The sequence below is a fragment of the Paramormyrops kingsleyae genome, chromosome 9 (genome assembly GCF_048594095.1).
Source record: "Paramormyrops kingsleyae isolate MSU_618 chromosome 9, PKINGS_0.4, whole genome shotgun sequence".
In the NCBI taxonomy this organism is placed as follows: Eukaryota; Metazoa; Chordata; class Actinopteri; order Osteoglossiformes; family Mormyridae; genus Paramormyrops; species Paramormyrops kingsleyae.
The window spans coordinates 34877779-34902513 of NC_132805.1; the positions used below are offsets into that span (position 1 = coordinate 34877779).

General features: G+C 44.5%; 1 protein-coding gene across 2 annotated transcripts in view; it reads right to left on the bottom strand.

Annotated features, from left to right (window-relative positions):
• LOC111845274 (zinc finger protein 516) overlaps positions 1-21046 on the bottom strand; it is a 38310-nt gene extending 17264 nt beyond the window's left edge. The window contains exon 1 of one of the 2 annotated variants that reach the window (XM_072716888.1): positions 20971-21046. The gene's annotated coding sequence lies outside the window, so the exon portion shown is untranslated. Of the gene's footprint in view, positions 1-19175; positions 19432-20970 lie in introns of those variants that run through there. The other variant, XM_023814608.2, reaches the window with a different exon arrangement.
• Between the last annotated feature and the right edge of the window lie 3689 nt (positions 21047-24735).

The window sequence follows — 24735 nt, forward strand, 5'->3', positions numbered from 1 at the left end:
CGCTTTCAATCATGTTGCTTAATTTACTGTCTACAGCTCCTGTATCTCTAGATAATCGCTGCTAAAATTGAGATTATTCCTGCTGTTTACATGATACATAATACAGTACTTTGTGTGCATTGAGTTGGGCTGAACATTAACAGAAAAAGTTCACACTGATAGATTTTTGTGCTAAATATTGTGATGTTTATAAAGCAAAAATGGGAGTTTACCTGAAATAAACTATAGTCAAACAGAACTTGTCATTATGTAACCATAGTCCGTAAAATAATGTGTGTGTGTGTGTGTGTGTATGCATGTTATCCCTGTTTGCATGTTATCCCTGTGTGTGTGTGTATGGAGTTTGCATGTTCTCCCTGTGTGTGTGTGTATGGAGTTTGCATGTTCTCCCTGTGTGTGTGTGTATGGAGTTTGCATGTTCTCCCTGTGTGTGTGTGTATGGAGTTTGCATGTTCTCCCTGTGTGTGTGTGTATGGAGTTTGCATGTTCTCCCTGTGTGTGTGTGTATGGAGTTTGCATGTTCTCCCTGTGTGTGTGTGTATGGAGTTTGCATGTTCTCCCTGTGTGTGTGTGTATGGAGTTTGCATGTTCTCCCTGTGTGTGTGTGTATGGAGTTTGCATGTTCTCCCTGTGTGTGTGTGTATGGAGTTTGCATGTTCTCCCTGTGTGTGTGTGTATGGAGTTTGCATGTTCTCCCTGTGTGTGTGTGTATGGAGTTTGCATGTTCTCCCTGTGTGTGTGTGTATGGAGTTTGCATGTTCTCCCTGTGTGTGTGTGTATGGAGTTTGCATGTTCTCCCTGTGTGTGTGTGTATGGAGTTTGCATGTTCTCCCTGTGTGTGTGTGTATGGAGTTTGCATGTTCTCCCTGTGTGTGTGTGTATGGAGTTTGCATGTTCTCCCTGTGTGTGTGTGTATGGAGTTTGCATGTTCTCCCTGTGTGTGTGTGTATGGAGTTTGCATGTTCTCCCTGTGTGTGTGTGTATGGAGTTTGCATGTTCTCCCTGTGTGTGTGTGTATGGAGTTTGCATGTTCTCCCTGTGTGTGTGTGTATGGAGTTTGCATGTTCTCCCTGTGTGTGTGTGTATGGAGTTTGCATGTTCTCCCTGTGTGTGTGTGTATGGAGTTTGCATGTTCTCCCTGTGTGTGTGTGTATGGAGTTTGCATGTTCTCCCTGTGTGTGTGTGTATGGAGTTTGCATGTTCTCCCTGTGTGTGTGTGTATGGAGTTTGCATGTTCTCCCTGTGTGTGTGTGTATGGAGTTTGCATGTTCTCCCTGTGTGTGTGTGTATGGAGTTTGCATGTTCTCCCTGTGTGTGTGTGTATGGAGTTTGCATGTTCTCCCTGTGTGTGTGTGTATGGAGTTTGCATGTTCTCCCTGTGTGTGTGTGTATGGAGTTTGCATGTTCTCCCTGTGTGTGTGTGTATGGAGTTTGCATGTTCTCCCTGTGTGTGTGTGTATGGAGTTTGCATGTTCTCCCTGTGTGTGTGTGTATGGAGTTTGCATGTTCTCCCTGTGTGTGTGTGTATGGAGTTTGCATGTTCTCCCTGTGTGTGTGTGTATGGAGTTTGCATGTTCTCCCTGTGTGTGTGTGTATGGAGTTTGCATGTTCTCCCTGTGTGTGTGTGTATGGAGTTTGCATGTTCTCCCTGTGTGTGTGTGTATGGAGTTTGCATGTTCTCCCTGTGTGTGTGTGTATGGAGTTTGCATGTTCTCCCTGTGTGTGTGTGTATGGAGTTTGCATGTTCTCCCTGTGTGTGTGTGTATGGAGTTTGCATGTTCTCCCTGTGTGTGTGTGTATGGAGTTTGCATGTTCTCCCTGTGTGTGTTTTACTGACTCCTTTGGCCCTAATCTTCAGAGAATTTGTAATCATTTGCTGGTTCATGTTAAACAGTTCAACAGAGGAACAAAACAGCACTGAAAAATTAGAATTAAGTTTTTTTTTTTTACATCTTATGTGATAATGTTACGTTCAGCAGAGAAGCATTTGTATGCTTTCCAGTTGGGAAACACTGATGTGAATAAATTCAACCATAATCCATGTGAGTGTGCTCCCCAGGATGGGCTCGCACTGCCATCCGCTCCCCGGGATGGGCTCGCACTGCCATCCGCTCCCCGGGATGGGCTCGCACTGCCATCCGCTCCCCGGGATGGACTCGCACTGCCATCCGCTCCCCGGGATGGGCTCGCACTGCCATCCGCTCCCCGGGATGGGCTCGCACTGCCATCCGCTCCCCGGGATGGGCTCGCACTGCCATCCGCTCCCCGGGATGGGCTCGCACTGCCATCCGCTCCCCGGGATGGGCTCGCACTGCCATCCGCTCCCCGGGATGGGCTCGCACTGCCATCCGCTCCCCGGGATGGGCTCGCACTGCCATCCGCTCCCCGGGATGGACTCGCACTGCCATCCGCTCCCCGGGATGGGCTCGCACTGCCATCCGCTCCCCGGGATGGGCTCGCACTGCCATCCGCTCCCCGGGATGGGCTCGCACTGCCATCCGCTCCCCGGGATGGGCTCGCACTGCCATCCATGGCTGGTTCTTGCCTTGTGAGTGACATCCCTAATCTTTGGTTAACACTTTTATTTTGTTGCACTGCAAGGGGTGCACTTCTTGACCTGGCTTTGATAGATACACAGTGTTCCAGACTCGAGAGATATACGAAGGAGGGGGGGGGGGGGGGGGGACTGGAATGCATAACAGTATGTCAGAGCAAAGATCTACACACCTTATGACGATCTGTTGTGCATCCGTGAAGCCGAACAGAATCTTAATAAAACTGCCACTCCCCATTTAAAATGATAGGAAAATTAATTCACTGTATATCAGTAGAGACTAGCAACCATGTTCCAATTGGGAGACCGAGCTGCAGCTTGTGATCGATTGATTTTGCACGGTTTCTCCCAAGAGGCTGTTGTAACACTACACCACTAACAAGGACCCGTGCCTCAGTTGGGGCTGATAGATTAATCATATCACTAGCTAAAAGCTGGCCTTGGAGGAGCTCAGTCTGCAAGACAATAGGTATCGACTGCGTTTGCGCTGAGCCCTGGACTGTGCCTGCGTCTGGAGGAGCGGCCGGCCTTCAGATCACGCCCCTTGCCGCTTGCCATCTCCATCCAGCAGCTCAGCACAAGTCCTCCGACTGAAAGCATATTTCATCATGCAGATTCTTCTGTCTTAAGCCTCTCGTGCTGCTCGCTGCTTAGCTCATTCGAGTCCCGGATTATTGTGTGAAAAGCTGCTCTCCCCCGTCTTCTAACACCTGCTGTCCACCAGGTCCACTTCCACCCAAAAGCCAGTGACTCGCGGGCCTTTGCTCAGATCAGAGTGCGCCTAGGGGCCCCTGGCTTGGGGCCCGCACCTCTGGGTGCTCCATCTTACTGGGATGCCAGAGGGAAGGAATAGCATTAGCAGCAGATCAGGGATTCTAGGGCATGGGGGCTTCTTCTGAGCAGTGCTATGTAAGCCCCCCCCCCCGCCAAGTCCAGATCCAAGTAATTGCCCCCTGAACATGACCCATACTTTACATTCAGATATGTAATGCTGATCTTCTCCTTACAGAAAAAATAATTTGTATTTCCCTTTCTGCTTGTTCATCCATTGGCGGAGGCTATAATATAACACCGTAAGGTTTTTCATTTTCTCTCTCTGTCTCATTCTTTCTCTATCATTCCACTCATTCTCCGTTTCTTCCCCAGTCATCGTGTCTCTGTGTATTGCACCACAAACATCTAATTTCTCATTTAGAAAAGGAAAAAAACAGTAACACTGTGCTTCTCTACATTTTTTGGCAAATTAACATGAACCCCTAGCTAAGCTGACCATCCAGCGGGGTCACATGGCCCCAGCGAGTCACATGACCCAACCAAATTAAATTGTAAAGAGATTAAGTGCCTTTAAACCTGTTGCTGTACACGCAGTACAAACCAATAAATTAGCTTAGGAGCGGAGACCACAAGGAGCCTTCTGGCAAAACCCAGCACGGAAATCAGAATGGTGCTCCGAAACATTTCTGTATTCTGCATGTGAAATGACAGAAGACGTTTTAAGAAAAGAGAGTGCCCAGATCTTGTTATAAAAAACAACAAGGCCCACACCCAAGAAAGCAGGAAGCTGTGGCATTCTGAAATGGTTCCCATCAGACCCGAACATACCAAACCTCTTCAAAGATTCTTCCTCTTTCCCCCCCCTGAAAATTCTTTAAACATCTGCTGATAGTCACCCTGCACACATCTCGCCATGGCTGCACAGAGCCCGTATTTTTAGCACAGGGGTGCAAGACCATATATACATTGTTTTTTTTTTGTGTCTGCTGGCGCTCCTCCCGTCTAAAGGCACCGAGGAGTGTAAATAAATTTAAAGATGACAGCCTGACAGAATGGCCTTGTTCTGGGAAACAGAGCAGTTTCAGTGGCTCCCAACAGCCCGGCCAGTGACCGAGGCCACGCCCCTTCCCAGTGGTATGAATAAGGAATGACTGAATGAACAAACGCAGTGTGAATGGGAGGGCGCCGACCAATCAGTAACCCCCTCTCAACCTACGCCATCTGCATGCTCCTATCAGGGAAGAGGACACAGCAGACTGCTGTCTCCTGCGGGCGTGGGAGGAGAACAATGATGTTAAACAATGGAAAAGTGACCTTAATAAGCCGCAAAAGCTAAGGAGAGGAAGAATTAATCCTGCATCCATTGAGCCCCCTGTTTGAACGCCCCGAGTTTCATGGCTACGGAACCCCAAGAAAGTTCAGCTGTTACTCGTTTAGAATGCTGAGCGTAGCAGACCAAACGTTAAACCTATCCTTTGTATTTGCTTTCACTGAACTCTAGTGGTGATTGTCCCAGATACAGAAATTGATTTTCCAGTGACTGCGACAGTGAGGGAGAGCTAAAGAACAAACATGTGACACCCCATAATTCAGAAACACATATTTCTAACAACCCTAATAACCCCGCTCATAATTAGATACTAAATTTGAAGTATTTTACGTATTATACACTTTGGGCTGGGAGATATACGTTAAGTTTGGCTTGGTCTGTTAGAGAACCAGCGTTCTGACCTCGATGGAGAGAAAGGGGGCGCATTCACTGACGCACTGGCATCGGCGGAGGGAGGGCTTCCGTGTTACGCACACTGTGAGACCTGCCGGCCCACCCCCCAAGCCGCATCGCCCATGCAGGTGCAGGAAAAGGATGTGGCGCGTCCTCCGATCCCCCTGCGGCTCGGCTCTGACGAAGGCCGCTACACGGGGCCGCCGGCAGCAAAACGACGCGACCTGGAGTGCATCCAACACCTAAGGCACCAGGGGGCGCCGCCGCAAGCAGCAATGCCTGGGCGAGACTCAGGGCTCTCGGCCGAATCGGCTGTTGTACCTTAACAGAATGAAAAATAAAACAACTGTACTAATAATTTTTTTGTATTATTATAAAAAAGATCCGAGGAACAATAACATAATATATTAATGACATTTGGACCGCAAACCTCAGCTGGTGTCACAGTAAAGACCACGATTCACCTGCATGAATCCTGTGCGTCCAAGAGGAGCAGAAGCAAATGAAAGCAGCGATGTGCAGAGACGGGACCATCAGCTCTCACGTGCACAGGGTGGAGGATGGCTGCACAGTCTGCGTCACGGCTGTGACTTCCTGTGCCCTCGATGAAGTGTTGCGGGGGGGTTGGCGTCATAATGATATGTTTATCATGTTGTTTAAAAAAAAAATAAATAACCTTTTGGGAGCGATCCCGTGAAGCCGCTCTCACGGCCATCGCTCGTTGTATATTTCCACTCATGAGGTCCTAACCCCCCACCCCCGCAGACAGGTGCCTAAAATTGCTGAAGCACATTTCCACTGAAACCTTGAAAAAAAATGTGATCTTATTTCCATGCTAGCAGAGTCCCTATGCACACACTGAAGGCACATGGGAACATGCCGTGCTCCCCCCACCCCTTAAAAACAGACAACCACCACTCTGCCGACTCACGCCCCAGTTTGCATCCCTGCAGGATTATAACCCCATAACCTCGCCCCCCCCACCCCCGCGGCATGTCTGCATCTAGCAGCTCAGTGCTGTGCTCACACAGGCTGGCGTGGGAGCTGCACCGCAGTACTCTGCTGGGTCGGCGGCCATCTGGCCCCCACAAGAATCCCCACGAGGTGGGGGGGGGGGGGCGGCATCCGGCAAGTGCGGTGCATATGATTGGCCACCCCCTAAGACGGAGTTCTCAACCCAGAGTGTTAATGAACACACGTGTGTTAGCTGCACATGTGCATATGGTCCCTCCGTCAAAAACCTCATGAACAATCACTTCCTCATCACATCCTCAAGCGCCGGGTGACCGGATCTCTCCCAGGGCCACCATTTCTAGGGCCCGTGCACACCTGTATCGTGACGCTGCCAGCCAATCCCCAGTCGTCTTTGCCGTCACTAACCTAAACTGGCCCTCCGGATTTGCCAATAAGTCAAAAACCCACAGCCTAAAGCACAAACATTGCGCTTGCATAACATGACGCTATCAACCAATCCCTAGTCAGTATCGCAATTTCTAACCTAAACCCACTTTCCCAATTGGCAGACAGATGAAAATGCCTCAGCACAAACTAAATTTCGGGCTTGCATTACCAGACATTAGCAACCAATCCCTAGCCATTATCATAACTGCTAACCTAAAGCGACTTTCCTCATTGGCCGATAGATAAAAATGCCCCAACACAAAGCAGTGCTGGACAATGTGCCCCAAAGAACGCCGTGACAAGCATGTGACCTGGGCCCCTATTCATGTGCTTTCGTCTGGCTATAGCTAAACCTCACTCTCAGACTAACATAAGGTCTCCTTCAGACTTACGTTAAATTCCCACTATATAACACTGGAGTTAGCTTGGTGTGCATCCACCTTATAACGATTATTACTGTGTGTTTTAGAACACTCATGTTGATTTACAAAATTTGGGCTTTTGGTGGACCATCATAAAGTTTTTTTCCTTTTAGTTTCTCAGCACAAAATGTAATGCCCAGTTAATCTCCCTCCCAATACACCGCATCCATGCTGGCTCGAAAGGGCTTAAGATTAGTACACCCCCCCCCCCCCCCAATTACGTCAGCCCCCCCACCTCGTCACTTGTCACATTTGTGTCTTTTCTCTCTATGGCTCTGTAAGTGAGACTGGACATTACCACAGAAAACTGAGAAGTAAGGCAGGCTGTGCCCTGAGATGGCCCATAGGGGGCGCAGCTGCAAAAATCCTCCACATTCTGTATTGCTTCCTTTTCATTCTCTTCCTCTCATTATTAATACTGTAAAAAGTGTTAGAATTATGCTCACTGCTGGCCCTATCTCTGCCACAGTGTGACCTGATGGTCACTTTATCGATTTATCTTAATGCCTTAAATTTACCTTAAAATAAGTAGTTCTTTACTTTAAATAGATGTAGTTATTTTGCATAAATAAAATTAAGATGTGATCCTGCTGTGCATACAGGCACTGTTGAACGCTTACACCCGGATCAAGCTGCAGTGGTCACTGTAATATCCATCTCTGAGAGGTTTGTTTGGTTGGTATTAGCCCTGAGGCCTGAATCATGAAGCGAGATTTGTTGGTTAGCTAGATAACTTGTCGGATTTAAGGTACCCCGGTTTGAATGGCCTTTATCTTTGTTCACTTACATTTAGCCCAGACTACCTTAAATCTTGCTAACTCAAAAATCCATCTTAGTGGTACAGGGCCCTGGTCTGTGTGCAGGGAGATTCAAATACCAGCAAATGAGCGAAGACGCGCTGCCCCCCCCGAACGACAACACCAACACATTTTCCCTCACCGCAGTATTAGCGGGTGTGTTCTCCTGACACGGCCGCTGCTAATCTTGCCAAAAATAGCCGGGCTTGCGCCCTCCCCCCCCTCGGGAGTGACCCTGTGCTGGCGTGACATGGACACAGGGGGTCAGAGTAGGAGGAACAGGCCCGAGGCAGGCATCCATCGAACATCCATCCATTCATCCTCTAAAAGCTTATCCCTGACTTTTCTGGAGGGGCCTCTCCAATGCTGGTGACGAGCAAAAATAAACGGTCACGAACAGTCGCTAAACGAGACGTGAATGACTTAAATGAAACAGATTGTCAGCGCTGGGCGACACTTTAGGAAACGCGACTCCTGAATGGCAGGGGGAAAAAAGAAAAAGTCCAGTTTCCTTTGATTCAAGCCCTTAAGACAAATTAGTAATGGTTCTAAACTTTTAAGAACCAGGAATTACGATTCCACTTATCTACACACACATTTTTAATCAACCATGTAAGGGTTAAGGTATGATAACTCAGCTTACACGTTTACTTATAATTATTTTCATGTTTACGAACCAAGAACACATTTATTAGTAGAACTACTATTTAGGCTTGGAGGCGTATAATGGCAGTATAGCACACCACTGTATTTCCATTCAACGAAACATTATCTTGGGGAACTTCAAGGTACCAGAATAGCAATGCTTTTTAAAATACAGCTAAGATACTCTATCCCTGAGTGTAATGTCTGGACGGAATCAAATGTTAGATATTACCTGCTACTATTAAACCTTTTGGGTAACGCTTTACATTAAGTGTACCTTCATAATGCATTCATTATGCATTCATAGAACATTTATAAGCAGGTTGCAACACCTTAACATCCTAACATCCCTTAACAGCTATAATATACATTAATAGAAAACATTACATTATTACATAATTATAATGTTTGTTATTGTTATATAATGTTTGTTATTAATGTATATTACAGCTGTTAAGGGACGTTAAAATGTTAAGGTATACATACATGATGTTTATGAATGTTTTATGAATACTTAATGAATACATTATGAAGGTGCACTGAAAGTTATATGAATGCAATATGAAGCATTATGAAGGTGCTCTTAATGTAAAGTGTTACCATATTTTGTTTATATCACTGTCTATAAATCTAAAATACTCCGTTGTGAAGACCGTAAGACAGTCATTAGTTCAGCCAGCTGCTAAATCCAAAGGCTGGTCTTGTACAGATGTGAAATGACCGGGATTTACGTGAGTATTCTGCATCTTTAAATGCGCAGCTGCAGAAGGATAGTATAGATAATCATCTAGCCACTGTTTCATTAATTTAGCTTTATGTACCACCCTGTATTAAACTGTGTTGTGCATAAAACCTGACTATTACCCGATTATTAAACCATCCAGTTTTAAACAGAACTGTATAGTATTACTGACATCAGTCACAAACTAACGCCGAGATTCAGAGTGTGGTTATTAACCTTAATTTATCTTGAAACACCCTGTTTTTGTTTTAACAAAATATGTCGGTGACATAACTGCTTCAAGGAACCTTTGTTGTAAAATCTGAATTTGACTTCTTTAAAGAGAATAAATGCAGTGTTTTGTTACTGAAACTTTTGCCAATTTTTTTTTTTTGCCGTATTACAATTGGAACCAAGAATTGACAAAAACTGGATTCCAAGGGCAGAATCGGAATCAGAATTGGAATCGATAAAATCTAAAGAAGACCCAACCTTATTGCTTAGTGTGTGTGAGGGAGATCGAGAGTGATGAGAGTGGAGAGCTAATAGGAGGCTATCGTCACAAACGTGGATTGGGGACGATTCTGTGCAGGATGTCACCCACCTGTGTCTGGTCCATAAGTACTGTCACTCTTGCTTTGCCCTTTCGTGACAATGAAAGGAACTTTGATGCTTATGTTTAAATAAGCACCATTTGACTTAAAGGTTTTTTTCTCTTAAAACACTACTTCATTGTGATGTTTTTCCTTTACAACAAAACATCATATTCTTATTTCTGTAAATTGTATTTTTTGTTACCAAAGCATTTAACAGTAATTCAGTTAAGACAAAAAAAAAAATCCAAATGTGTTGCGTTGCATGTCAATTTAAGTGGAGCGCCTAACATCCTCAGTAAGGAACCCCAGTGCTGCTAGCGGGAGAACTCAGTCCGGGTTCTGCAAAATGCCCAAAATCCAGCCCCAGGTTCTGCATCGTCCAGGCAACAGGTGTGACACACCGCGGTGAACAGCCCCCCATCATATTAGCCTGACAGCTAGCTCTTCCTCCCAGATTAAGTTGGGCGCCCTGTCATTAAACAAAGATCAAAAACAAAGAGAAGAAGAGAGGAGCTTTTTTGCTGTTCCTACAAGCCAAAGCCAGCCCAGGAGATGTAAGTACAGTAAAGCGGAGGGGTCTGCACTTAATGTCTGCTTTTACTGCTCTTGTTTCTTCCTGTCCCTGGCCCTGGGCACACTGACCCCACTTCCTCTCACCCATATGGCTGCAATGTGGGAACAGAGAGGGACTCCAAAGGGAGGCGGGGCCTAACTTCCACATGCTGTATGGACCAATGAGAGCGGACATGACAGGGACAGCTTTTGTTTTTTTAACATTCAAGGATGCTGTCCTGTGCTGTCTCCGCCGTGAGGCACCCCTCCTCAGGGGGGCAGTCTGGCCCACTTAAGCATCGCTCTGCTGTTGGCACTTAACACCTCAAGGTTTAATTACACAGCTGTGCTCATGGTTAACATGACAGCCACATGTGAATACATGTCCTCTTCCATGTTTCCCGGGGCAACGCGGGCCAATCGTCACATGAGCACGCGCACACCTGCCGAGTGATCGGCCCCGTGACCTTGTGAACAACTGTGGTCACGCCTGGAGAGAGACACATGGACAGGGAGAAGGTCACCCAGAGCCCTGCAATCCTGCAGGGAACCTGCAGAATTTTTATTATCTGCCTACCAGGATTGGGAACCCAGAGCCAGCTATAGCAGGACCATAACCCTCTATTGCCCAGCAATCTTTTGGAGTCAGTGTGTAAAATCATGCCAAATAAGAGGAGGGCAGAAGATTCCCCAATGAGATCCCTCCCTCTGGACAGTGCTTCTCGGACAGGAAAGCGCTCTGAAGACGTAACGAAAACGTTCTGTGTCGCTATGCTGGGGACCTGAGCTGTCAGTATGTCCCTTGTTTAAGGTACCTGCCACTTCCCAGCCCCGCTGGAGGCCCAGCGAGAGAGCAGCTGCCGAGGCGGCTGGCTGGCCAGGCTACAGCGTCTCCCCTGAAGCTCAGCTCTCTATGGTTTATTGAGTTTCAGAGGCACAACGCGCAAACCTACCCCCCTGTACAGTGGTGATGTTGAATCACCCGGGTCACCTTAAACATGCCTCATCTTTAAAGTCTCAGCAGCACATCCGCTCTCGCCTCTGAGTTTAGGGATTTATTTTGTTTGTTTTTTTTTTTTTTGGATGGGAATTGGGGTATGCGATTAGCACTCAGATGTCCAACAGGAAAAGACTGTTGGCCTGGCAACCAGGATATCTGATTCTGTGCCGCAGGGATCTGGTTCACTTCGGCAGAGAAGACAGACCAAAATAAACAGAGAAGCCGCGATGATCGGCACGTTTAGGGACGGATTCACATCGTGGACTGCGATCTGTTATTCCGTTCGATGCAGGAAGACCCACGTGGTGGACCTCTTTGAAGCAGATGAAGGCCGTCGATAAAAGAGAGACAACCCCCCCATCCCTCCCTCCCAACCCCTCCCCTCTCCTCAAAGCCAAAAAACAGGACTTTACCTAAGTTTTTACTGCTGATCTCAAAGGGCTTTTTCACCACACCAGGTACCGTCTTTCTGGTACAATACTTTCAGTACTTTCCCTTTTCCACTGACTCCTGGTTCCAGTACCAAACGTTCCAGCATCTACTGGGGTACTTTTTTGGTTATTTGATACTTTGTTGTGGGATTTGAAATGTTTTCTTTGTTGATTGGTTATGCAAGTAGCCTGCCTCTAAAAAACAATATGATCACCATCTTGATAAAAAGTTGCGTTGCCTGGACAAATGAAGAGACCCAAACTTAAATTGCAATCTGGTTGGAAGAACAGATACAACAAGATCAGGATGGTATGACAAGAAATAAAGTATTTTGTATAATAAACCAGGGCAGCGCAATTTTGGAATTTTTTCAGAAATCACAATGTGAATTTTGGGGTATTTATAAAGCAAAAAACTCTCACAAACCCATCTAGGAGTGATTTATATAGCAAGTACGAAAATGATTATGGGAGAATGCATGCAGCCCTCATGCAAAAGCAGCGAAGGTAAACTTTAAACTGATTTTTAAACATATACTAGATAATCTTGAAAAGGAATAATCATCAAAATTGCAAAGCTAGCTAAGGTTTTTTCCTATGACACAGTAAAAATGTGTCAGCGAGACTTAAACTCCCTGCGCTGTAATATCCATCCCAAACTGAAGGTATGAAAAAGCCTGATCTTGATCTATCTGACTAGCGATGTAAGAATTGCATATGCATAACATGAGATGTTGGTATTAATATTGCACGTCGTCCAGCCCTATAATACACTACAGCCATTTTTTGAATTCAGTACAAAATACCCCACCTTGTGCTGTGATGTCATTCAGCACCGGTATCAGTTTCTACGGCAGTGGAAGACCAACACCTGGAATTGCCGCACTTTTGGAACTTTGTTAAACTACCAAAAGTATGTCCCTGATGTGGTGCCCAAACACAGCCTGGCTAGAGGAAGAAGAAAACAGAAAATAAAATCTGGCTGCGTGGATTTCATGGATGATATGGTGGCTATGGAGAAACTGGAAAAATAAACAGATACAACCGTGAAGGAATTAATCTCAATCCGCCTTGTTCGTGCACGTATGTGCTTACTGTGTGCTTCAGTAATGTCAAGAGAAGCTCTTTAACCATTAATTACTGCTCGTTTAATTTCTGACCATCGTTACCCACTTAGCGAAGCTGATCCGAAGGACACCCGCCATTACATTTAAATAGAAGGCAAACACTTTCTGTCAGTCTCAAATTCCCCTAAAGACACGATCATGACCAATCTCATGACCCGCCAAATGTAAGATTAAAGGAAGATCATAAAACACACTCATAACCGTACACTTGTCAATAAATGAAGTTTTTGTTTCTGTTCATGGTTTTAATAGGAAACAGTTTGTGATGTGAGAGTATAAACTGGAGGAACTGGGCTTGGTTACATTGGGGCCCTCCTTAGCTTCATGGAGTCATTTTCTGTAAGGAAATGGACTCAGTTAAGATATCTGCATTTGTATAAGATTCAGTCGAGTTTTTGGGGGTGGAGAAGGCACACAGAGTACACTAGGGACACAGGGGGGCTGGCGCAAAAGCACTAGTGAGCCCCCATGATCAATCCCTTCCTGCCGCAGCTGTTCTGGGTCGTTAGCCGTTAGCATGGGAAGCGGCCCCCTGGCCGTGCTGTTAGCTGTTAGCATGTGACTTGGCAGCTGGCTTTGTGCGGGGGGGGGCAAGGTAGAGGGTGGGTGTCTGAGTGATTTCAGCATCAGTACTGTAAGAGCCGCAGCTGAGATTTTTAAGAATTAACAAATAAGAAAGGTGATCTTTGACAATCAGCCTAACAAAGCAGAAATGGCCTCCTACTGCACAAGTTCTGATCCAAAACACAAGCATCACATCTTTACCTTCATCCCAGGCAAAGACACAAGGCCTTTATATTGAGAAAGCCTCACTTTTCTTGATTAATAATGGTTTAGTTTGTGGAATGTTAATACAGTGTCTCTGTGTCTGTCTGTCTGTGTTTCTGTCTGTTTGTCTTTGTGTGTCTGTGTTTCTGTGTGTGTGTGTCTGTCTGTCTGTGTTTGTGTGTGTGTGTGTGTGTGTGTGTGAGTGTGTGTCTGTGTGTCTGTCTGTGTAACTTCTGCTGCTCTCACTCTGGAATAGACTTTAACTCTCCTTTGGACTTTTTCTCTCTAAAATTTCCATCTCGCTGTCTGGGGAAGTGAGGGAGGTGAAACTGCCGTTACGGTTTCTGTGCAAATTCACCCACCTTCACAACATGTTCCTGTACTGTTAACAATACCAGGGAGTAATTAAGCATAAGAGACTAAATGCACCTGGAAGTTAACTACAGTCATAATTTGTGCTGGTGTAAGAACACACACACACACACACAAACACAGACACACACACACACAAACACAGACACACACACACAGAAACACAGACACACACACAGACAGAAACACACACACGCACACACACACACATACATAGAGAGGCATGATGGATACACCCCAAGAGTTGTTTAAATCCCAGTTTCTCCTGTGTTGTACAGGTTTCCTGCAAGAACAATGGTTCTTTCCCACAGACCAAAGACCTGCAGGTATGATAACTGGTCTCCCTAAATTTCCAGTGTGCCCCACACCCCGCACTGCATGGGACAGGCTCCAGGCTTCTTCATTACCTGGTTCAGAATAAGCTACTGCAAGATGGATAGATAAAGGGATACAGAAATAAAATAATATAAAGCGTTATTTTTAAAGGCTGTACGCTTCCTATAAAATTAAGCGGTATGCATACCAGTTTGCTATTAGGTACTAAGCATTTGGGGATAGGACATTAAGTGAGCATTAAGTGAACATTAAGTGAGCATTAAGTGAGCATTAAGTGAGCATTAATTAATTTATTAGGGGTCTGAGCAGCGAAGCTCAAGGGGAGCTGATGTCTTTTCACCTGATTGTCCAAAGCGACGTAGAGGTGAGGAAAGCTTGGGATCAGAGTGGAGGCTCACCCAGTACGCAGCACCCTGGAGAAACTGGGGCTAGGGGCCTCGCTCAAGGGCCCAATGGTGCCAGGATCCCTCTAGCAGCTACATGATTCACACCGATAATAAACTGGTATAAGGACCTTTCAAGTTGAGGGTCAGAAGCTTTTAGAGAAAAAAAGTCGCCAAACTATAATTTATACAGCTGAGTTGTCTGTCTAGGACCAGCACAGTATTTTTAACCTCGATGTAACTTTTAAGGAACGTATGTAATTTCAGATACAGTCTAAGTTATAAATGAATAGAGTATTATAACACTAGTTTAGACTCCGGCACCCCAGGAAACAGTCACAGGCCAACGCCTTCGTAGCGATTAACAGACAGACAGCAGAACTGCGACAGCAGAACTGCGACTGGAGGGTCACAGCCTGCTTCCCAAGCCTCGGTCCCGTTAATCCCACCTACCACCCCTCCCAGACATTCCACAATCCCTTCTCACTCCCCTGCTAAACCAGCCCTAACCCCCCCAGCTGGGATCGACCCGTGTCGGCCAGCAGTATCTATGCGGTGTGCACAAGCACGCACGGTAATCCAGCAGCAAGCAGCGTGCAACAGCCTGCCGTGGTGAAAAAGTGACAGCCTGCCGTGGTGACAAAGTGACAGGCTGACAGAAGTGACAAAGTGACAGGCTGACAGAGGTGCCTCTCTGCACTTTTCTTTTTAAATAATAGTTGTTAAATGTTTGATGATAACCCCACTCTCGTTTTTAATATAGACGCTACATCCAGGCATCTATACAAGACGTGGCAGATTTTCAAATGATACAAGATGTGGTTTTACCGGGCTTTCCCATCTGGCCCTTAAGAAACACGTGCACACGTGCAGGTTCTCTCTCACACACACACATGCGCAGGTTCTCTCACACACACACACACAGAAACGTACACCAGAGTGCCTCACGGATACACTGCAAATCAAATCGAGGAGAACAGATCTCTCAACAGTACGCAGACACGCTCAGAAGAAACCTGGATTAGATTAAGTTCTTCTGTTCTCAGGCTGACCTTTGCTTTTAATAAATCTATAGGGTGCAGAATAATGGACACAGGTGGTTTAACAAGGGAGGGGGGGAATAAACCCTGACTTAATTAATATTGGTAACTCAAATTTTCAAAAATAAATAAATAAATAAATAAAATTAGTGAAGTTAGGGAGTGTGGAGTGAGCGACAACTCAGGGCTGGGTCTAGGAGAGTGCCGGCATTTCCATGGCGACTGATGGCCAGCCCCTTACTTACCGCTAACCTGCTTGATGGATCCCAGCTGGCCTGTGTTTGAATAATTGCCCAGTTAGGGGTTTTTACTGGCTCAGCTAGGAGGATGTGAGGAAGCATGGAGAAAGGAGCCCCCGTGTGTGGGGCTCTGGGTGGGGCTTTCCGTTTGTATTTAAGTTGTTTGTTATAGTTTAAGGTGCTTTGGTTCGTGCTGAAAGTCAGTGCTTATCAGTTTGTTATTTAAAAAGACCCATTTGTTTTAAAACACTCTGTCTGCCACCCCAACACACAATGTGCTTCATGCCATTAGATCTTTAAAGATATTTAAACGTGAGAGAGAGCGTAAAGTTACACAAGGCAAAGCATCGCGGGTTGCACTGGGGTAAAAGATGGCTAGAAAGCTGAGAGAAAAAAATCACGGGAATCGGCAGCGACACGGACAACGGGAAACGCTGAGGCGGCAGAGCAGCTGACAGGAGTGGATGTAAAGTCTCCGCTATTTCTGTGACGCCTCCTCTGATGCGGCTGTGTTCGCGTAAAGGTCCGCGGGAGAGGGGGAGACTCGAGCAGGGGGGGAGGACGGCATCCACAGCGGCGGAGGCAGAAAGGAGGACAAAGACTGAGAGCCCGTTCACTTAGGCTCAGACCTGGTGGTGTCACTGCATACTGGCGCCAGAATTTGGCCAAATCGGGAAAATATTTTTCATAATCCTTAATCAGCCCAGAAAAATGGAGGCGGGCCCATATCTCTTGGGAGGGCGGGTCCTCCACCAATCTGGTGAGCTCCCCACAGCCCGCTTAGTCTTACACCTGCCCTACCCCCAAGCCTTCTCCTTAATCCCAGCGATTAACAGGTCATTCCCCTTCTGTCTAATTTCCCCTGAATATCTCACCACCCTATAACTGCATGGGGGTACTGTCAGGCAATGTTGACCCACTCAGGGGAACTGGCTCCCGAGGTGTCCATCCTACCCAGAATGCAGCTGTTCTGCAACTCTGGTTTTGTATGAGGAATGAAGATGGGAGACAGGCTCCACTGAGACAGAAACAGCCTCCCTGAAATCCTTCCTCTCTGGCAGGAAACACGCGCACGCACACACAGTCCATGTATTCATATCTTTATGGCGATTCTCCATTCACTTCTATGGGCATAACCCCGGCTTCATTAGTATGTCCAACTGAAATGTACTAAAAAGTGCACCCAACCCAGCCATGACGACCCTAACCCCTACCCAACCCTAACCCTAAACCTATCCCTAACCCCTACCCAGCCCTAAACCTAAACCTAACGTTAGCCATAAGTAACCAAACTAAATACATGACTTCTGGCTATTTTAGTTTCTTGATTACATTCACATATTTTTTATAAAATTGAGGTTATCCTTGTCAAGAAACACACACACAAAAATATATTGATTTTCTTTACATTATGTGTCATTTAACCAGTTTAACGGAAATCTGCTTATTCACTGGGAAATCTACCTAACATACAAATACACTGCACATGCAGACTGAACATCCTCCATCTTACAGTCATGTCTAGATATTTCCACAATGTCATTCCTTCTTGACTCTGTGTGTGTCCGCCTTGTGCTTCTGAGTGTTTAACTGCCGAATCCTTTTCCCAGTAAATAGCATCTATGCTGGATTATGTACAAATACACTGCATAGGATGAATACTTATTAGCGCCATTACAAATACTATCAAAGTCACCGAAGTCAATTCATATTTGCACAGGCGACACAGTAATGGAGATCTTGAAGATAGTCATGCTTTCTGAGCTCAGGGAGCAAACTGAAGATCCATTCAGTCTCCTAAAAGGCATTTCAGACTTCCGTTGTTAATCCGTTACAAAGGACGTCTTGTTCTTTGTTTAATGAAATACAAAAAATGCGTAAGAAATGCCTCAAACCTCTAACTGTTAATCATACTGTCAGAAACATACCAGTGAGCGAGAGAGTTCAACGACTGGGCAAAGTATGCATTTTGACCAGTTTAACCTCCGAACAGTAAAAATAAGAAAAAATAAGAACATCCATCCACCGTCTCCTGCTCAGGGTCACAGGGGCCTGGAGCCTATTGCAGGCAGCGCTGAGAATAACTCAGGACACCTTAACTATTACTGCACCTAATACATAATATGCGGCATCAATCAGTTATTGCTCAATAAATAGTAATAATGTTAAAACACCACCAATGTCCTGCATTATCTAATTACAAGTTTTGACATTCTGTTCAGTTGTAGTATATAATACACATAAACACATATACAGAGCATAGTCTTATAATGAATTATTTAAAAATCTAAAAACAAGCTTCACCACCCACTTAAACTATAATTACCACCAAAAGCTTTAAAATACATTTTGCCAGTAAGCGAATAACATAAAAGGCCTCAGCGTCCATCGTTAAAGAAGGTCTCAACAGCAGCCTGCTTAATGTTGCCGTTCCAGCTAATCTGTGGTCACGACTGTCTATTTAACCTTTAAATAATAAATTATATGGACAATGATCCCTGTAGCTTTCTTCAGCAGAATAACATAATTAGTTTAAATGTCTTTGGTGCGGCTAAATTGGAAATCATTTATGAGAAATCTATTAACTAAATACATAGATGTACTTCAATATCGATATGGAAATTGCAATGGAATAACGAGCAATAATCCGATGCGATCCCAATAATAGACACTAGGTGGCTCCAATCACAATTCATGTGGATCGTCCACCATAAATCTGGGAAATAGCCTACTGTACATTAAACATGCACGTATTTAACTAAAATACCGAGAAAGTTTGCAAATCATAATGAAGCAACAGCGTGGCTGTTCTCGGGTATTTGGATCAAAAGCTGATTTAACCGAGTATGACACATTTCTGTACCGTGTTTACATAATTCAATTAATCTACTACAGTACTTTTGAATCCACCACAGTTCAGAGATATTTACAATAAATATTTACCTACAGGAACACCAAAGGCACAATAATTATTACATCGCCAAATGCACCATTCTGAAATGATTATGAAACGACGGTATTAAGGACAGTCTTAAAAGAGGTGTCATACAATCTTCCGCTTTTAACAACACAATTCCGGGAAGAAGAAATGTCGAGTCGCCGAGTAACACAATCACAAAGATGATTCCTGAATTTCGCCCGCGACACCCCATTACTCCACCTGAGCGATACAAGAGAAATTCAAGATAACTTAAGATAGATTTCCATTACATCCAACTGCAACGACCGTCACACCAGCCTGCGCTCCCTCGAAATAACAAGCGAAACCTTTAAATAGTAACATAACTTCCTTACCAGCCTGCTTCGTGTCAGTAAGACAATAATACCTCTTCTCGGCTACGCAGACTCACGTCCAAGGGCTACAATGTTACATTTCGTTCCCTAGAGTCATATCGATCCTCTCTTTTCCTACGTGAATTTGCCGAGGTCGAGCTGGCGGCGCCTTTTCGTTCCTTCGGCGTTATACCGGTTCCTAAAGTTCCGCTTGCCCGATGCACCTCGCAGGTCCCCGCCGCTTGTGCTGTGCGGAGACCAGGCTCCTCGGGTGACGTCCCTGAAACTAAGTAAGGATGACAAGTAGCTCGAGGAGCGGGGGGCGGGGGACGTGTCCAGATCGGCCCTGGCCATTACACTGATTGACTGCGAACGCCAGCAGCCATCAGGTGAACGCAATAGCGGAACCTTTTCGTTATTCTACAGACCCATCCAGGCGTTTTGGGTTTCAGATGCACAACATTAACCGCGGAATACGTGGACATTATCACACAATTTGTGAACTGAGATTAAAAGCCGTCATAATATATATATATATATATATATATATATATATATATATATATATATATATATATATATATATATATATAATCTCATTTGTCAAATAAACCAAAACTGTTACACACATATGACAGTTGATTAAAAATGACTTAATCTGTATGTTACGATGCTACCCTGTATATAGCACACAATACATTAAATTATTTTAATATAGCCTACATATATTACACTGCAAATGTCTACACAATATCAATCGGTCAAGTCCATATTATTGGTTTATAAGATTAGTTTTTGCACTATGTGACTCTTGATCCATGTCTTTAGGGGTATCAGTTAAATTATTTTTACACATTATTTCCAAATAAAAATGCAATGTAACAGTAGGCTATACTAAGAAATAGTTAACACAAATTGCCCGGAACATTTTAGAAGTAAGTGTATGCATAGGCAAAAAAACTGCCAACTCTCCCCGGACATTAAACTAAAATGTGAAGTTTAAACAGCATGGATTTTATTAGGACAGCGAGGTTCAAAAACGAAAAAGTATAACTTCTAACGAGCTGATCGCTCGCCATTAATCACAGAGCATCTTCGCAAACTTCATAAGTAAAGAGATCAACCTCAAACACAACACCCCCACCGCCCCCCGCCCCCAACACACCCTTACTTTACAACCCCCATACTACCCCCACCCCCATCCAGGTCCCTTGGCTAATTTTCTAAAACTCTGCTTCTTGTAAATTTTTCATCACCGGCGTTGCTTTTTAATTATTAAATCCCCGATGTTCCGTGTTTGTTTCGCATTCTGACGTCGAACAGTTACATTTTTTTTTGTTTGGCTTAACGTGGTCTTTCGCACAGGAAAGAGGTTATGAGCTTACACTGTTACTGTGATTACGGTAACATCACTATTATTTATATATCCGACCTACAGAGCTGCAAACTGGAAAAGGTCGTTTTCTCCAGTAAGTATAGTAAAGATTACTGTGTGCGCTCAGATTAGGATCTGACGCATTTCGGGACTAATGAATTTCCTCATCATTCCTAGATATTTGTCATCATCGCCTAGGCAGTGCAGCCTTTGCCACTTTGTGACAGACTGAACGCTGATACAATGCGACCTAAAATGTTCAAGAGGACGGCCCGGTCTACCTCTGTCTTGAAATCGATGCATTTCTTGGCAGATGGAAAGTTTATTATTCTCAAGTCATAAGTACTTTCCCCCATCCATACAGATGAAGTTCTCTAAGCATTTTCTGCAGCCAGAAACATCGCAAAACATCAGTTAGTAACAAATAACATAAAAACTTACCGTTGCGTGTATTCAATTTCAGTAAGGATAGATAAAGAAAAAACCCGAAGGTGAAACCATGCGCTGTAAATGGAACTGCACATGATTGAGTGAGCCGATTCCATTTTTTACAAAGGGGAATTGTCTGAGGTCAGACACACTTTTGTACAATTAAATGAGGCTTGAAGCCAACTGTTTCAAAAGTATAGGTCTTTCTCAAAACTTATGGACGAGATCTGACCAATGGCCAGCTATATCTGTGGAACAACTTGTCTAAAAAATACACCGGTCTGGCCGTCACACCTTTCGATGTCAACTATTGGTATCTCCCGTATTAAATGCGTTGGCTGTCTACTATTGTCTCATCAGCACAAAGTTCTTGTGATGTACGTGAAGTCGGTGTGAGGTGTGAACGTGCTGCCAAGCCTACTGACCCATAGCCCGCATCGTTTTATTCACAGTTTTGCAGCTGTATGCGAGCATATAGTTTTATGCATGTTGTTCTGAAAGTTTATTTGTACTACTGCCGCAGTATGCCGAATGTGTCAGAGCTGTTAAATAATTCATACTGGCGATTTTGGGCGTGTACTTCATTTAGCCTTAAATTCAGTATTTTTAGATATTCTTAATTAATGATCAGAATTTCTTAATCATTACAACAATTATGGCAGTTCATGTAACGTGTCGTATAAATTAAGTTACTGTTTGGAATAGGGTATCATGGCATTCTATGTGTTACAGTTCTGTATATGGGTTCGCTGTCTCTGTGCGCGCGCGCGTGTGTGTGTGTGTGTGTGTGTGCGCGCGCGCGCGTGTGTCTATATGTTGGTGCTAGTGTGCCAGCCTGTACTGCTTATGAATGTATGCAGGTTGTATGAAAATATAACACTGGGAAACTTGATGCGTTACTTCTAACAATAAAAGGTTTAAACGGCTCTGGAATTGTTATAGGAGCTTTTAATTTGCATACGTGTTTCTGGCATTTTGCTAAAGATCGTTCTCAGCCAGGTCAGTGATGCGGGTTGCTGACCTGATTTTTTAACGCGGCCAGTTGCTCACATCTGTAACACACATTCACCTCTCCTTTGCCTGCAGTTGGTGTGGGTGTTAAGGGACTGAACTCAACAACAAGACTTTAGGCTTGGGGTCCTGGCTGGAAGGGCAAAAGGGGTGCCGAAGAAGCTCAAAAAGGTTTTTAAAGGCAAATATAGCTGAAAGTAGTGTTAGATACAGGTATCTATACTCCTCACTGCGTTAACCACCCATTCAAAGAGTGCAAGCAGTACAGTTGACCTTACAAAGATATGCAAAATTAAGAATTAACTCTAAGTGCAGTTGTACATAGTGTTTCACACTATTGGATTTTTCAATGGATTTTTAAATTGCTGACTTGCTAAAAGTACCCATGTTGCATAACGTTGCATGTGTTTCGATAATTAGTACTGCCTGGGACCCCTGCGCAGTGAAAGGTTTCTTGCATCTTACAAAGCGACAGGCAGCAGCATCGTCTGCCAGCTGTGAATGAACAGGCCACACTGCCCGCAGCAAGTCTTGATGTGGGACATATGCTGACTACTGTCATGTGTCATCTGGCTGGCTACATTATCACTCCCCTTTTCACTGGAACTAGGGGGGAAGTTGGAAACTTTCCATATGAATTAAGGGGAATATATGGAAATTAATGGGAATAAACTGTAAATCTGCAAAATTGCAGGTTAGCCTATAACAGGGAACTTATATGTAGATGGCACTAATAGTAATATCATTGTGTAACCAGGTGCTTGTGAGTAATTATGTCTGTGTAAAAACACCCCAAAATAAGCATCTGCATCAAAGTGCACTGTTTATAAGTCATATTTTATGTTGTATTTTTCATAGAGTTTGCTTTCTCTCTCAGGCAGAGTTCAAAGGAGTTCAGTATTTTCAAAATTCCCCAACTGAAATTCCCATGGAAAGTTTCCGGAAGTTTTCCACCCCTATTTCCCATGGAAAATTCCTGGAAGTTTTCTGGAAATTTACCAAAAGTCTTCCGACTCTTTGCAACTTTGGAACTTTCTGAAACAGCTCTGCAGTCATCAGTAGTTGCACAAAGGCATAGTTTTTGCTGTCACCTATACGCTGTGGAAAAAAGGTCATTTGTGCTAGCCCAGACCTGGATTTAAAGGTAGCTTCTGACAACTGTTGATCACTGAAATGTTTGAGGGATTGTATCTGAGCTTGTTCAATGCTGATCCTTATGGCAAATTTTCATCCATCAAATCTATCCCATGAGCTCAATTCCAGGTGTTTGCACAAATGCAAGATGTCCTGCTATTGTGTTCAATTGTATCAGTGTAAGAGTCTTTAATCACATCATAAAGCTGGGGAACTACTTCTCAGTTTTTTTTTTTTAAATCTACCTTTCAGCTGCAGGTGTTGCTGATGTCTCTCTGACATTCAGCATTGTTTGCTCCCTCCGCCTGGGCGACTTCCTCCGTCACCTTGGGTAACAGGGAAAAACAAAACACACGTGACGTGACTGTGTTAAGGCGATATGACGCGATGCTGAATGACCGCGTGCTCTTATCAGGGGAATTAAAACCTTATAGCCCTCGAAGGACCCATTCCTCTCAACTCACTCTGGCTACAATTTTATGGTGCAGTTCTGTGCATTCAAACATGAGATCTCATGCACAGCTCTCACAGAACGTCTTGGGACGTTGCTTAATTCTGTAAAACTTTTGTAAATTTATTGGCATACTTTAAGTCAAAATTTCTCTACATTTTTCATGTAGGTGATTGTTCTCTTTGCCATGTAGTAATGGTTTAGTGTCTGTGACCAAAAGATCGGCTTTGTGAAATAACAAGCTGTATGAACTGGTAACATGAGGAATTGTTTGTTGACTTGATTTTCCTGTTACCGAAATGGTCTGCTAAGCAACTAAATGCAAAAAGAAAACAGCTCAAAGCCCGTGTTTCCTCACAGATGCCACTTACATTCAGCCATGGGCGTCGCTGCCATTAAATCTGAGGGGGACGTGTCCCCCTCACATTTCATAATTATTCATTTGGACCCCCCCACATTTAACATAAAATATGTCTTTTGTAGGTAAAATTAGGTGTTTAACAACCTGCTAAAAATACAACAGAATGCAGGAAATGGCATCTAATTCATTAAAAAATATCTGGGGGAGGGTCCCCAGACCCCCCCGCCAGTGTGTCCCCCCCACATTCAAAATGCTTCCGACGCCCCTGCATTCACACCAAGGAGTTCAGTGAACTTGCCCTGCCATTTTTCTGAGGGATTGTATCCAAGCTTGCCGCGTGAGGATCCGTGTGCCACTGTCGGTACCATTCTGGGTCGGTACCATTCTGGGTCGGTACCATTCTGGGTCGGTACCATTCTGGGCACAAACATAAGTCACCATGATCCACACACCTGCCACTAGGAGGTCTGGTGCTGTCATACTCACAGATATGTGTATAAGTGTCTATGAAAACCAATACAGTCATGTGTTGCTTTGCATCAGGGATACATTGTAGGAAACATTGTTTAAGCGATTTTGTTTTGTGAACTTACACAAACTTATACGGTATAGGGTACTTACACAAACGTAGGTGGTATAGCCTAATTCTCACCTGAGTTACATAGTATAGCCTAACTATAAGATGCAGTCTAAAATTGTAAACACACAAACCAGTAACATGTCTGATTATTATCATTATCGAGTACTATGTACTATAAATAATTGTATGTGCTGCGCTGTTAGGTGCCTGGCAGTGCAGTGGGTTTGTTTACACCAACAT